A 17,006-nucleotide genomic window follows, 5' to 3' on the forward strand; every position below is an offset into this window, starting at 1 on the left:
CCATTTGCATTATCTCGCAGCGCTGTGGTACGCAGAAGTTCTGGAGGAGTTGTTGTTCAGCTCTGGAGCTGTTGTAGCTATTTGTCAGCTAGTAGCGTTATGGTAAGTGACTTGCACCATAGATAAGATCTCGCAAGTTCGAATACATTTACTGCTAAATTTTTTCAAAACTCAATTCTGCTGTCTGCTGAAGTTACCAATCTAATGAAACTTTGAACATAATTCCCTTTACTTCTCAACCCATAATAGTCGCATGTGGAAAAAAGGGCTAACTTCTGTGACATTTTGTTCTTTTCAGGTTTAATACACAGCCAGGCAGCAGATGCATCTCGAAGCGTTTGTATTATGTATGGGGAGAGCGCATCGTGCTCAAATACGTCAGAAAAGTATTTTCTACATTAGCTATCGTGTGGCATTTTATTCTTCTTCATTGTTTGACAGCTTTAACTGAGAACAAGTTTTCTACATGCATGTAATCAATAAACTGCATGTGCATCGTCAGACTGCTATAGATAACATCAGAGAATTGGCATATATCGTTGATGATTAATTTCGCTGTCATGTTTACTATTGTTTCAACAACACTAAAGGGAACCTTACGAAAATTGTGCACTGTATTATAAGAAATGAAATAAAACTCCCCACGATAACCTTACGACGTAAGTCTGTTTTAATAAAACTGAGTATCTGTACACAAGCATGCCTCTATCGACACGAATTAGGAAAATACTACTCACTTAGATTTTGATTGGGTCCATCTTTGGTTGGTATGCTATGTCATACTCAAGAGGTATGCAAATGTGACATTTCATAAATATAGTTATGTATTTCTAGAAACCCAAAATTTGCTTGTCACCAGCGGAAAGAGGCGTTACCTGTTGTGCAGCATTGTAAGTTTTTCACCATTGCACTATGAGCTGAAAGTATTTTCTTGTGATTTCCTTATTGATGTTTGATCTGACTGCTTGTAGCTCTTTCACAGAGGGCGTAAAAACGTTGGAGTCAGTGGGACTGGAACTGCGAACCATAACAGGCGCTTTTTCACAGGTCAGCACGTTACCACAGAACTGGCGAAGAGGTAATTGTTTTTCATGTTTCCACGACACTTACCACTCTGGTTCGTGTGGGACTTTATGTGTAGTATAAAATAATGAACACAGTCCAAGTAAAGAATATTTGGTTTTTAATTTTGTCCTAAAAATTAAATTGTTACTTTTTCTTAATTCAAGCAACTTTTATTAACAACCTTCCGTAAAATATCGATAATTAGGTAACTAAGAATTTATATTTGAAATGAAAACAGGGATTTCGCGTGTAATAAGTAATTAGAAACAAGAAGATATGCATTATTCATAAAAAGAGATGATGAATTTTACCTGAGCGGTCTAAAGCGCTGCAGTCATGGATTGTATGGCTGGTCCCGGCGGAGATTCGAGTCCTCACTCGGGCATGGGTGTGTGTGTTTGTCCTTAGTATAATGTAGGTTAAGTAGTGTGTAAGCTTACGGACTGATGACCTTAGCAGTGAAGTCCCATAAGATTTCACACACATTTGAACATTTGATGAATTATACAATGTAGGTATTTTTGAACCAGAGATCCATAAATTGCACCAGATTATCAATCTACTACGCCACCGATGCCCATATACATCTAGTGCATGAATTTGGATGTCAACTGTATCAAATACAGTCCTTCGGAGAACTTTAAAGCCGATTTTTCCTGTAAATTTATGAAAACCATTAATAACAACCTATTTCTCGGCACTTTTTAACTGTGTTCCACACGTGTGTTTCACTACGGAGCAGGAAGCAGCCTCAGCCATTTTCATGCTGCTTATTAACAGCGCGACAATCAGAGCACAACGCTGCAGAGGCTGTGACTGTACACGATTTTTGAAATTAAAACTACGTAGCTAAAGTATGATTAAAAGAAATAAATTAGAATATCGTAAAGTTTCATTTAACGTAATGTAGAAATAAGATATCTAATACATAATTAGGACCTACTGCCAAGAGCGGAACAACACCAGTGTACGTGCGCTACGGGTTCTCACAAGTCATCGCGTTTTTGTTTGTTTACATGAGGTTTATTCTTATGACGAACAGAGTATAGCGAGCGTAAAATTCTAGACGGGCAGTGCACGTTGCTGTACTACACCACTCTGGTAGTTACAGTGCAACCTGTCCTAACAGAAACACTATCAGTTTCACTGTTGTACAGCAAAACCCAACTTGTATGCTGTCGCTTTGTATTAAAATTTTAACCCTTCATTCAGCCCCTTGGTCAGCTAACGTATCATTATTAGTGTGGTGAACCTAAAAAATTTCTTATTTGGAAATAAAACAAGTATCAAAAATAAGAGAAATGATACACTTACTTAATAATAAGTACACTTACGGAATGAACGATAAAATGGCATACAGACTAAGGCAGAAACCCAGCATGTGCAAAAAATTTGAAATGTAATAATTTCTGGATGTATAAAATTCAATGCGCAGTATGTAATAAATATTATATACGCCAAAAACTTAGAAGTGTCCTTTACAGAGCACTGTGGGCACAATAATAGGCCGGCAATTGAAGTGCACATAAAAGCAGCAAACATTAACTTCATACAGTAGTAAAACAGATAGAAATGCTGCAGAAAGCTACAAATAGTTTTCATTTGAATGTACTAGAAGAACTTGAGTTATGCCGCCGGCTAAATACTCCATGAGAACTTGAACGAACAAAGTGGTTTTGCACACTGTAGTATTATGAAATTTTCAAGGACATGGTTTAGACTATTTAACACACCGTGCTGGCATGGGATGGGACGAGACGGGACACTACAGCACGCCCGTGGCGCACTGACAGCGTCGGGTTTGACAACACGGCGTGACGGAGGAAGCGAAACCTCAGCCAGGTGCTACCTCTGTACCTGGCGCTTACGCTGCCGCATCTGTGATGGTTTGACGCAAAGAATCGAGGACAAATCTCAAAAGTTTTTTAACTGTCTCCGTACAATAAAATACATCGTGGAATATTCTCAATTCAGTCCCTATAGATTCATGAAGTTACCCGCACACATAGCATTGAAAATGGCGTCGCAGATATCCATAGCCACTTGCAACAAATCTACGGAAACCTGACAGTGAAAAACAAGAACGGTGAGTCGTTGGGCGAGGCACCTGTCATCATCGCTACAAGGTCGCGCAAATCTGTCCGACCTCGGGCGTGCCGGCTGTAATGTTGGAACGTCCGGACACTCTCATTTTACGAGAACTTCTCTTTCTCCATGACAACACAAGGCCCGACACAAGTATGACCATGCGCGAGGAACTCACAAAACGTCTTCAGAGTGTCCTTCTTCATCCGTCTACAGCCCAGATATTGCACCTTCCGACTTCCACTGTTTGCCACTCTGCGGGAAGCAATATGTGGATGTTGGGGAGGTTATTGACGCAGCAAGACGCTGCATCACACGTCGACCCACAGAATGGCACCATGGGGGCGTACAGGCCCTCCTAGTCAGATGGCGTAAGACCGTCGTATTCAGCGGAGATGAAAAATACGGTTTTGTAGCCAAAAGAGAACACTATGGTGTATTGGGATCCTCAATAAAACCAACCTACTGTCAGCAAAAAAAGTGTTGCAATACATTCTGAACACCCCCTCGTGTTCAAGCTAGGAAATCTACACTACTAGCCATTAAAATTCCTACACCAAGAAGAAATGCAGATAATAAACAGGTATTCGTTGGACAAATATATTATACTAGAACTGACATGTGATTACATTTCCACGCAATTTGGCTGCATAGATCCTGAGAAATCAGTACCCAGAACAGCCACTTTTGGCCGTAATAACGGCCTTGATACGCCTGGGCATTGAGTCAAACAGAGCTTGGATGGCGTGTACAGGTACAGCTGCCCAAGCAGCTTCAACACGATACCACAGTTCATCAAGAGTAGTGACTGGCTATTGTGACGAGCCAGTTGCTCACCCACCATTGACCAGACGTTTTCAATTGGTGAGAGATCTGGAGAATGTGCTGGCCAGGGCAGCAGTCGAACATTTTCTGTATCCAGAAAGGCCCGTACAGGACCTGCAACATGCGGTCGTGCATTATCCTGCTGAAATGTAGGATTTCGCAGAGATCGAATGAAGGGTAGAACCACGGGTCGTAACACACCTGAAATGTAACGTCCACTGTTCAAAGTGCCGTCAAGGCGAACAAGAGGTGACCGAGACTTGTAACCAATGACACCCCATACCATCACGGCGGGTGATACGCCAGTATGGCGATGACGAAAACACCCTTCCACCGCTATGTCGCCAAACACGGATGCTACGATCATGATGCTGTAAACAGAACCTGGATTCATCCGAAAAAATAACGTTTTGCCATTCGTGCACCCAGGTTCGTCGTTGAGTACACCATCGCAGGCGCTCCTGTCTGTGATACAGCCTCAAGGGTAACCGCAGCCATGGTCTGCGAGCTGATAGTCCATGCGGCTGCAGACGTCGTCGAACTGTTCGTGTAGACGGTTGTTGTCTTGCAAACGTCCCCATCTGTTGACTCAGGGATGGAGACGTGGCTGCACGATCCGTTACAGCCATGCGGATAAGACGCCTGTCATCTCGACTGTTAGTGATACGAGGCCGTTGGGATCCAGCACGGCGTTCCGTATTACCCTCCTGAACCCACCGATTCCGTATTCTGCTGACAGTCATTGGATCTCGACCAACGCGCGCAGCAATGCCGCGATACGATAAACTGCAATTGTGATAGGCTACAATCCGACCTTTGTTAAAGTCGGAAACGTGATGGTACGCATTTCTCCTGCTTACACGAGGCATCACAACAACGTTTCACCAGGCAACGCCGGTCAATTGGTTTTTGTGTATGAGAAATCGCTTGGAAACTTTCCTCATGTCAGCACGTTGTAGGTGTCGCCACCGGCGCCAATCTTGTGTGAATGCTCTGAAAAGCTAATCATCTGCATATCACAGCATCTTCTTCCTGTCGGTTAAATTTCGCGTCTGTAGCACGTTATCTTCGTGGTGTAGCAATTTTAATGGCCAGTAGTGTATATTTCATCAGTAACAAAACCGCCTCCACTCTCCCTCACAATCCCCCCTCCTCCCCCCCCCCCCCCCCTCCCGGCCTCAACACCCGACCCCGACCAAGTTCGTCCAAACTGTGCCCCTGGGACGCTAGCGGCCGCGTTCGCCCGCGGCAAGCGCCCCGGGCGAGTTCGTTATGTTGCTGCAGTGGCGGAGCCGTGCCGCTTAGCTGGCCGTGCAGACCGCCCGAACGCCAGCCGATAGACATATTTGTCCGCCCGTTTTCCCTTCGGGCAGAAGACGTCTCACAAGTGCTTCAACTACAGCTGATTGACCTACAGTGCCATATCCGCCTGAAGGACCGCTTTCATATATGTAACTTCCTAAAACTAAGAACCGTTCATTCCTTGGTAATAAATATGGGACCAATTCTTTGCGGTTAGCAGTCTCACGAAGTATTGTACCAAGCCTAGACAAAATCGTTTCCTCGAAAAAGAAAAACGTGTAAAATGTTAATTGTCTTCGTTAACAATGTTGACTGTAACAATAAAAGAGCTTTATAACCTTAATTCTATTTTAATAAGTTTTCAAACTTTGTCAGTTAAAATTATTACGTACAAAACAGCAAACCAAGGATCAGATTTCTAAACTCTGAAAAGGGATACAAAAAATTGTAGCACGAAGTATAACAAAAAATACTTACTTGTAACTACTAACAGTAAGAGTGAGACTCTATATCCCTTACATAAAATTAATTCTAAAATAGAATATTTTGTTTACGTTAGATCTGACGGCGGGACAGTCCAGCGCAGAGCAGTGCTGTGCGGTCTCTCTCTCTCTCTCTCTCTCTCTCTCTCTCTCTCTCTCTCTCTCCCGCTTGCTCCTATGCCGACACTAGGGACACACGGTCGCGGACGGGGCGCTGAACTACACAGTCCTGCGTCCGCGGGTCGCGGGCGCGCCCGCCGGGCGCAATTCTTGGATGAGCCCACTCTAAACCATCTAACTTGAGCCATAAGCTAGTTTTTCACGCATCATGCGCACATCATTTAACACCGACTTCCTTTCCGACATTTTGTATCTAAGCTCGTAACTTAATTTGATGCGAAAGAGGCACCACCGCCTCGAAGAAACAACAAAAGTTTAACCTCAACCGCCATAGCAAGTATATTCACAAAGGCTAGCAGAAGCAACATCAAGGAACATAGTGCGGAAGACAGAAAATACCGGTTGAATAAAAGGTAGATAACTTACTAGTGATGTCGCCAACGACACCAAGACAAATTTGCCAAAAAAGACAAATATATCAGAAGTGTTACAGTTGTCTTTATTTATGATTAATTACTATGACGACTGATTTCCTTCGTTCAGAACTCACCTTCTTTCTCGGAGCCCAACAAGGATATTTCGTCGATTCCTATGAAATCCAAACAATCGTACGCCGCCGCACCGCACCAGCACCGGCGCCTAACGGCTAGTCACGACACTAGCGTTAACTAACAATGCAAATCCTGCAGCGCAGTCTGAAAACCAGTCCTGTAGACTTGGTTAGCCGTGTGGTAAATACACTGAGGTGACAGTCACGGGATACCTCCCACTATCGTGTCGAACCCTCGTTTTCCCGGCTTAGTGCAGCAATTGGACGTGGCATCGACTCAACAAGTCCCCTGTAGAAACACTGAGCCATGCAGCGTCTATAGCCGTCGATAAGTGCGAATGTGCACGAACTGACCTCCCGTTGGGTGTCGAACTCATTCAAATTGTCCAGAATGTCCTTCAAACCAATCGCGAACGATTGTGGCCCAGTGACATGGTGTATTGTAATCCACAAAAATTCTATCATCCTTTGCATACTTGAAATCCATGAAAGTCTCAAAGTAGCCGAACATAACCATTTCCAATCTACATCTACATTTACATCTATATTCCGCAAGCCACCTGACAGTCTGGCGAGAGTCCCTTGAGTACCTCTATCGGTTCTCCCTTCTATTCCAGTCTCGTATTGTTCGTGGAAAGAAAAATTGTCGGTATGCCTCTGTGTGGGCTCTAATATCTCTGATTTTATCCTCATGGTCTCTTCGCGAGATATACGTAGGAGGGAGCAATATACTGCTTGACTCCTCGGTGAAGGTATGTTTTCGAAACTTCAACAAAAGCCCGTACCGAAATACTGAGCGTCTTTTTTTGCAGAGTTTTCCACTGGAGTTTATCTATCATCTCCGTAACGCTTTCACTATTACTAAATGATCCTGTAACGAAGCGCGCTGCTCTCCGTTGGATCTTCTCTATCTCTTCTATCAACCCCACCTGGTACGGATTCCACACCGGTGAGCAGTATTCAAGCAGTGCGCGAACAAGTGTACAGTAACCTACTTCCTTTGTTTTCGGACTGCATTTCGTTAGGATTCTTCCAATGAATCAGAGTGTGGCATTTGCTTTACCGACGATTAATTTTATACGATCATTCCATTTTAGATCACTCCTAATGCCTACACCCAGATAATTTATGCAATTAACTGCTTCCAGTTGCTGACCTGCTATATTGTAGCTAAATGATAAAGGATCTTTCCTTCTTTGTATTCGAAGCGTATTACACTTGTCTGCATTGAGATTCAATTGCCATTCCGTGCACCATGTGTCAATTCGTTGCAGATCCTCCTGCATTTCACTACAATCTTCCATTGTTACAACCTCTCGATACACTACAGCATCACCCGCAAAAAGCCTCAGTGAACGTCTGATGTTATCCACAAGGTCATTTGTATATATTGTCAATAGCAGCGGTCCTACAGTGATACGCTCCGTTGCATGTGAAAGCAGCCCACACCATTATGGAGCCGACACCACCGGCTTGCACAGTGCGTTGTTGACAACTTACGTCGATGGCTTCGTGTCGTCTGCGCGACACTCGAACCCCACCATCAGCCTCTACCAATAAATGGGGGCTCATATGACCAGACCATCGTTTTCAGTCGTCTAAGGTCCGGCAGATATGGTCACGAGCCCAGGAGAGCCGCTGCTGGCGATGTCACGCCGTTACAGAAGGCACTCGTGTCCGTCGTCTGCTGCCACAGCCTAGTAACGCCGCATTTCGCCGAACTGTCCGCCGTACTTTCTACATTGATTTCTGAGCATATTTCACGCAACGTTGCTTGTCTGTTCGCACTGACAACTCCAAGCAAACGCCGCTGCTCTCGGTCGTTACGTGAAGGCAGTCGGCCACTGCGTTGTCTACGCTAAGAGGTAATGCCTGAAATTTGCTATTCTGGGCACACTCTTGACACTGTGGATCTCGGAATATTGAATTCCCTAACGATTTGCGAAACGGAATGTCCGATGCGTCTTGCTCAAACTACCATTCCAACTTCAAAGTGTGGTGTCACCGCCAGACACCACACTTGGAAGGTGGTAGCCTTTAAATCGGCCGCGGTCCGGTAGTATACGTCGGACCCGCGTGTCGCCACTATCAGTGATAGCAGACCGAGCGCCGCCACACGGCAGGTCTAGAGAGACTTCCTAGCACTCGCCCCAGTTGTACAACCGACTTTCCTAGCGATGGTTCGCTGACAAATTACGCTCTCATTTGCCGAGACGATAGTTAGCATAGCCTTCAGCTACGTCATTTGCGACGACCTAGCAAGGCGCCATTACCAGTTACTATTGATACTGAATAATGTACAGTCAAGAGCGACACTCATCATTAATGGATTAAAGTTAAGTATTCAACCAGCTACGTCCGTTTTTTCTAAATTCTAATTTCCTTGTCCTGTTCCAGACCTCACGCCAGCCTGCGTGAGCTAAAACGCGTGCCTTTCGGCCTCCTTCTAGTAACACGGTGTTGGCTCTCCTGCCAATCAAAACACAAAGTTTGGCAATTTCCGTCGTGCGACCATAACCATGTCGTTGGCGTTCTCACATGAATCACCTTAGAACAGATGAGAGCTCCACCAATGAATTGCCCTTCTGTACCTTGTATACGCGGTAATACCGCCACCTGTATATGTGCATTTCCTGAGTTATGTGTCGGACGATATAATTTTGCAGGTACGTCCAGGTGTATACGTGAATACCGTCTGCAGAATGTGTAAATGTGTTGCGAATGGACATTGCAGTAACAAACTAATATATTGAACCGTCATGCTGATGCTCAAGTTTTTACCTCATGAACAGCGAAAAATGTAGAAACCGATAAACTTTTTTCTTTCATTATTACGTCAGAAAAAGTTTAGAAAAGTGTTAAAGTTATGTGTAAAATTCGTTACAAATCGCTAACTGCTCTATTTCTCAAATACTAGATGAACAGTGTGGGTAGTTTGCAGCCGTGATATACAGTGCCTCAAGACGTGCACACAGTTCCTAGCTTTAACACTTAACTTTTTGTATTTAACTTTTAACATGAGATTAAACCTCTTAATGAGTAGATTATGACAGCATTTTAAATTTTTAAATTCGCTAGATATAAATGATACACTGAAAATCTAATTTTTGATGCCCCTGGAAGCCATTAGATAGACAACCTGCAAGGGGACATGGGTGACCATTTTTGATATTTGTTAGTACAAATGCTCGGGAATGGTCTATGTTTGAATTATTTCACTTATTTTAATCCATTATTTGTTGAGGGTACTCATTGAAACTATAGATTTTTCACATCAATAAAGTTTCATTTAAATTTTAATACAAAGCGACAGCATAATAGTGTGGTTTTAGTATATGGCATTGAAATTGATAATGTTTCCTGGTTACTCTGCAACTACGAGAATGGTGTTACAATATTTGTATTATAAACAAAAATTCTTCTAGCTTTATAATATTGTAAATATGCGATTGGAACCCAACTCTCATTTACTTCTACGTTTTTTAACGGACCTACAGATGGCAGAAACTGCCCAAAATCGGTACTTTTGAGAAAGTAAAACAGCGATCGACAGACTGAAAGTAAGCGTATTTATTTTATTATGTGTTGTTCTGAATGAAAAGATCATCGTTGTCACTGACTCTTGGAAAATGTGATGGGACTCTAGATTAAAGACATGTGAGCAACCATCATATTTAGAGGAAACACTAAAGATAGCTTCAGATTGGCGAGATATCTGAAGCCGAAGAATATTCCCGTCTTTAGTTTCTACCGTATGGGGTGGGAATTTCTGTGTCTTCCACAAAGAACGCTTATGTTGACGAGGAAAGTACAGTTCTTAGAAAAGTCGTGACGCAAATAAACTAGATCTTTTTCTTCTTTCAACATTGTTTTCTTGTTGCCTCTGCCCAACAACATGCAAACATAATGGAATCTACATTTCATTAGATTCGAGTATAAGCTGTTAACAGGAGAATACTGTGTCTGATCCCCACATGCTCTTGTATCCAACTGGCATCATGTTGACAAAAAGTTGGACATTTCTGAAGACATACGCAATATGCCTCGTCCAAGATAAGGCCTACAGTTTTATTTTTTACGTGTATGAGTTCAGTTATTTTATGGAAAAATTTGCCTATGTTATAAAAGAAGTTGCAGGACAATCCAATCTCTATCTCTGAGATAATATGGGTATCGTAACAATCTCGTATGCCCCTTCATTATGCACAACCGTGGCTGTAAAGCACCCTTTTCTATTTTTTTTTTCTTTTCTAAAGTAAGAGGCGTAAAATTGCCTAATGTAAAGCAATCTTTTCGGAAATCATTTTGATTTGCTAGTGGTATGTTGTTATTCCGAGATACCACTCAGTTACATTTTTTTTATGAATTGTGCGAAAGATTTCGCAATACATGGCGCCATGGTACGTTTCTGTAGGGGATGGCAGACGCAAGATTCTTCCCACGTTTCAGAATTGGTATGATTATCTCTTCAGTTCAGTTTTCCGGAAATGAGTCGCATGACTGTATTCTATTACAAAATCCCAGCAGACACTCTTCTGGGATTTCTAACGAACTCCTTAGGATTGCGAAACAAGTAGAGTCTACTTGTGAAGAAGTATTCGCTGTGAGAATGGTGGCAATCAAAATTTCTTCCTTTACGAACAATGAGCAGAGGAAGTGGTTTTACACTTCCAGTGGAGCACTCAGTGATTCCGACGATACCGACAGAAGCACTATTTTATCTAGGAATGTGTTGAGTGATCCATCCATTTTAAAATTGATTGTTCCTTCGTTCGTACGCCGAAGATCTTAAATGCATTTCCATATATCTGTGGCGTTAGTAACTTCTAAATGTCGTTCGTGTTGTTTCCAACAAAAGCTTCACTTAGGACTCTATGTTATCGTATTGTAAGAATTCAACGAGTGACCGTTTTTCACTATATTCTCTCAATACTTTTTCTTCTTGGCACTACAGTTCTCGAACATACTGCATCCCACCAAGTGCTTGGATTTTCCTTTGCTTTGGTTCAAATGGTTCAAATGGCTCTGAGCACTGTGGGACTTAACATCTATGGTCATCAGTCCCCTAGAACTTAGAACTACCTAAACCTAACTAACCTAAGGACATCACACAACACCCAGTCATCACGAGGCAGAGAAAATCCCTGACCCCGCCGTTTCCTTTGCTTTCCTCGATAATTTCTTGATGGGGAAAGTTTCGTGAGCAATCTCGTGACATGTTACGATCTCATAAATTAGATGCTGCGTGCATGTTTTGGGTTGTTCCCATTGCGCCTCTGTTGCTCTCCATTTCCCACTTATCTGTACTACATTGTCTGAAGCTGCAGTTATTTGTACTTTGATTTAGATGAGAGATGATTTGACACCAAAGTGTCATTATGAACTTTCAATTGGGCTATAGCCACTTCTACCGTCATCAATTCTCTGTATTATATAGGGTGTGGGGGCGGGGGGGGGGGGGGGGGAGGGGGTCTAAGTGATTGAGTACAGTGTAGTAAACAACATCAAATAAGTATTCATTTCACTTGCAGACTAATAATTATAGCTATTAGGAGTAGTATGTTTTTAGGACAGTTAGTACCTCCTCCAAGTACACGTAGCAAGAGCAAGCCATTAATGCTTACTTTGTCCTGGGCGGCAGGTTAGGGGTTGAAGTGTGGACGCGTGGACACAAAACGATTAGTTTATACTGACAGGCGTAGGTCAGTAACTGGTTCACTTACGACTGTGCATAAAACATCAGGTAGCTATTATGTGGCGTATTCGCGAGAAGAGTGTTAGACACACAGAAAAAGAAAAAGAAAAACAACTGAGACGCTGAAGGGAGTACATATTTAGGTACCAATAAGCATAATATCTGCACTTAAATGCCGGCGGTTCTAGGCGCTACAGTCTTGGACCGCGCGACCGCTGCGGTCGCTGGTTCGAATCCTGCCTCGCGCATGGGTGTGTGTTTTGTCCTTACGTTAGTTAGGTTTAAGTAGTTCTAAGTTCTAGGGGACTGATAACCTCAGCAGTTAATCCCACAGTGCTCAGAGCCATTTGAACCATTTGCACTTAAATACCTAACATTCAGTACAGATATGGTGGGTTTTCCGTCATTAGGTAGCACAAACGCGTGGTCTCCAGTTATCTCTTCCAGTTATATCTCATGTACGACTGGACCTTCACACACCCCCGTACACTGATGAACAAAACTTTGTGACAGCTGCCCGTCGAGAGATCGAATGCTGCCTAGTCGCGTATAGAGAACGTGGCGCTTTAAGGAAAGTTAAGATGAGCAGAGACGAATAGGTAATTTATTCTAGCGACCACATGGCGAAATGCACAGACGTAAGTGACTTTGTCAAAGCGAAGGTTGTTATGGCTCGGCGCCTTAGACTGAGCATGTCGGAAACGGCGAAGCTGGTCAGCTGTTCCCGTACTGCTGTCATGACCATATACGGGAAGCGGTTGAAGCAGCACGAAACCACGAGTAGGTAACTAGATGTTAGTCATCCACACCTCGCCACAGAAGACAAATATCAGAACCTTGCCCGCTCTATAAAGCAGGATAGGCGGTGATCTGTGGCAGATGGTCAGCACTGGTGCAAACAACACTGTTCAGCACACGTTACTTAACATGTGGCTCTGCAGCAGCCGAACCCTACGCGCTGCCAGGCTGACCCAGCGACATCGTCAGTTACGACTGCTGTGACCACGGGATCATCGAGATTGGACAGTGGAATAACAGAAACGTGTCGCCCGGTCGAATCACTCGTGATTCCTGTTAGATCGTATACAACCACTCGCTCACTGATAGATCTGTACCTACACATTGGAAAATTGCGCAGGTAGCACCAGTGTTTAAGAAGCGTAGTAGGAGTAATCCATCGAACTACAGACGTTTATCATTGATGTCGGTTTGCAGTAGGGTTTTGGAGCATATACTGTACTCAAACATTATGAATTACCTCGAAGGGAACGATCTATTGATACGTGATCAGCATGGTTTCAGAAAACATCGTTCTTGTGCAACGCAGCTAGCTCTTTATTCGCACGAAGTAATGGCCGCTATCGACAGGGGATCTCAAGCTGATTCCGTATTTCTAGATTTTCGGAAAGCTTTTGACACCGTTCCTCACAAGCGACTTCTAATCAAAGCTGCGGGCCTATGGGGTATCGTCTCAGTTGTGCGACTGGATTTGTGATTTCCTGTCAGGAAGGTCGCAGTTCGTAGTAATAGACGGCAAATCATCGAGTAAAACTGAAGTGATATCAGGTGTTCCCCAGGGAAGCGTCCTGGGTCCTCTGCTGTTCTTGATCTATATAAATGACCTGGGTGACAATCTGAGCAGTTCGCTTAGGTTGTTCGTAGATGATAATTGTGTAATTTACCGTCTAGTAAGGTCATCCGAAGACCAGTATCAGTTGCAAAGCGATTTAGAAAAGATTGCTGTATGGTGTGGCAGGTGGCAGTTGACGCTAAATAACGAAAAGTGTGAGGTGATCCACATGAGTTCCAAAAGAAAGCCGTTGGAATTCCATTACTCGATAAATAGTACAATTCTCAAGGCTGTCAATTCAACTAAGTACCTGGGTGTTTAAATTACGAACAACTTCACTTGGAAAGACCACATAGATAATATAATGGGGAAGGCGAGCCAAAGGTTGCGTTTCATTGGCAGGACACTTAGAAGATGCAACAAATCCACTAAAGAGACAGCTTACTCTACACTCGTTCGTCCTCTGTTAGAATATTGCTGCGCAGTGTGGAATCCTTACCAGGTGAGATTGACGGTGGACATCGAAAGCGCGCAAAAAAGGGCAGCTCGTTTTGTATTATCACGTAATAGGGGAGAGAGTGTGGCAGATATGATACGCGAGTTGGGACGGAAGTCACTAAGGCAAAGACGTTTTCCGTTGCGGCGAGATCTATTTACGAAATTTCAGTCACCAACTTTCTCTTCCGAATGCGAAAATATTTTGTTGAGCCCAACCTACATAGGTAGGAATGATCACCAAAATAAAATAAGAGAAATCAGAGCTCGAACAGAAAGGTTTAGGTGTTCGTTTTTCCCGCGCGCTATTCGGGAGTGGAATGAAAGAGAGATAGTATGATTGTGGTTCGATGAACCCTCTGCCAAGCACTTAAATGTGAATTGCAGAGTAATCATGTAGATGTAGATGTAGATGTAGATGTAGATCATATTCATAGTCATATACGGACCATCGACCAGGTAAAAAACCAGTCGAAAAATCCACCTTGCCAGACCGATGGAAGCTGTGTTGCGCAATGTGGGACGCTCATGTGAGTGCCCATGGGACCTGTGGTAGTAATCGTAGACACCGTGAGAGCTGTGGATTACACGAAGACTATTGGGAGCGGAGGCATCCCTTTTGCTTGATATCTTCACTGACGACGCTGGCATCTTCCAGCAGGAAATCTGTCGGTGCCACAAGGCCATAATCGTGTTGCAGTGGTTTGAGGAGCATCACAGTGAACTCACGTTCATGTCTTGGCTACCAAATTTGCTTGATCTGAACCCAATGGAAAACATGGGGTACGTTATCGGGCAGACATTTATAGGACCTCCGCGGTAAATGCGTAGACGCAGAATCAGTGCTGTATAGTACTTGAAAGGCAGACAAACATGCTACTGATCGACTGATCACAATATTTTGGTTCATAAACATCGCATTACTTGGATTAAAGTCACCGTATATAAGGTACAGTGGCTATGTCTGGCTGAAAACACTTCTCCCCTTTGTGCCTAGGATTATACAATGAAGCGCCAAAGAAACTGGTACAGGCATTCGTATTCAAATACACAGATATGTAAACAGGCAGAATACGGGGCTGCGTTCGGCAACGCCTATATAAGACAAGTGTCTGGCGCAATTGTTAGATCGGTTACTGCACGTTACCAAGATTTAAGTGAGCTTGAACGAGAGATGGGACACAGTATCTCCGAGATAGCTGTGAAGTGGGGATTTTCCTGTGCGACCGTTTCACGAGTGTACAGTGGATATCTAGTGTGGTGTGCGTACTGTAAGACCTTCGGTACACACACCATCAGATCATTTGACTTGTCGCTCTAACGAAGTAGGCGAATGTCAGCAATATGTCTCGTGGTCTTATCGTGGCCGTTAGGTCAGACGATAGAAATGCCACTTCCACGCTTAGAGAAGCGGATTGACGGTACCAACTTTAAACAGAACTTGATTAATTTTCACACACATTTATTAAAATAATAATAAGCATAAACATTACTTAACTTGATTCTCGATGCTATTTACAATTGACAATCTGAAGTTCCTTTGGTCTTGGTACGTTAATCTCATTCTCACGTATCTCTGATACTTGACGAAGTGTCTATACATTTATCTTCATGGCTATGTACAGGAATATGATAATCTTATTAGGTGAAGACTGAAACTTGACTATAGACTGCCGGCCGCGGTGGTCTAGCGGTTCTAGGCGCTCAGTCCGGAACCGCGCGACTGCTACGGTCGCAGGTTCGAATCCCGCCTCGGGCATGGATGTGTGTGATGTCCTTAGGTTAGTTAGGTTTAAGTAGTTCTAAGTTCTAGGGGACTGATGACCACAGATGTTAAGTCCCATAGTGCTCAGAGCCATTTGAACCATTTTTTTTTTTTTACTATAGACTGGTACAGACTAATGCAGACTGGTAGAGACAGGTGCAGATAAATGCAGACTAATGCAGACTGGTACAGACAGGTGCAGATAAATGCAGACTGACTAATCGGAGGTCTGTACACTCGTTATAGTACCTCGCGCATTCAGGTATCACCACGCGAGTATGATCCGCGAGGAGAAAAGGTTCTATGTTAGCAGCAATCTCATTGGCTGCGTTACATATTAATACGCGGATCGGTGGAAGCAGAATTTGGCCCGTCTCTAAGGCAGCGCCATCTCGTAGTGCGGAGACAGACGAGTGCTGCGCCTGCGCTGTTGCGCTTAGTAGGGCGCGCTCTAGTGGGAAAGTTGTGTACGCGCTGACTAGGCGGAACTATGTACACAACATCAAGAATTCGGTAAAAACATCAAATCTCCGACATCGCTGTGGCCGGAAAAAGATACTGCAAGAACGGGACCAACGACGACTGAAGAGAATCGTTCAACGTGACAGAAGTGCAACCCATCCGCAAGTTGTTGCAGATTTCAATGCTGGGCTGTCATCAAGTGTCAGCGTACAAATCATTCAACGAAACATCATCGTCATTGGCTTTCGGAGCCGAAGGCCCACTCGTGTACCCTTGATGACCTTACGTCTCGCCTGGGCCCCACAACACCAACATTGGACTGTTGATGACTGGAGTCATCTTTCCTGATCGGGTGTGTCTCATTTGAAATTGTATCGAGCGGATGGACTTGTACGGGTATGGAGACAACCTCATGAATCCATGGACCTGCACGTGAGCGGGGGACTGTTCAAGCTGGTGGAGGCTCTGTACGGGTATGGAGACAACCTCATGAATCCATGGACCTGCATGTGAGCGGGGGACTGTTCAAGCTGGTGGAGGCTCTGTAATTGTGTGGGGCGTGTGCAGTGGGAGTGATATGGGTCCTCTGA

At 43.8% G+C, this 17,006-nt stretch overlaps 1 protein-coding gene across 2 annotated transcripts in view; it reads right to left on the reverse strand.

Moving 5' to 3' along the window:
- LOC126481412 (inositol 1,4,5-triphosphate receptor associated 2-like) overlaps nt 1-17,006 on the reverse strand; it is a 700,219-nt gene that overhangs the window by 290,342 nt on the left and 392,871 nt on the right. The gene's annotated exons all lie outside the window — the stretch shown is intronic.

Source organism: Schistocerca serialis, chromosome 5, assembly GCF_023864345.2.
Source record: "Schistocerca serialis cubense isolate TAMUIC-IGC-003099 chromosome 5, iqSchSeri2.2, whole genome shotgun sequence".
Classification (NCBI taxonomy): Eukaryota; Metazoa; Arthropoda; class Insecta; order Orthoptera; family Acrididae; genus Schistocerca; species Schistocerca serialis.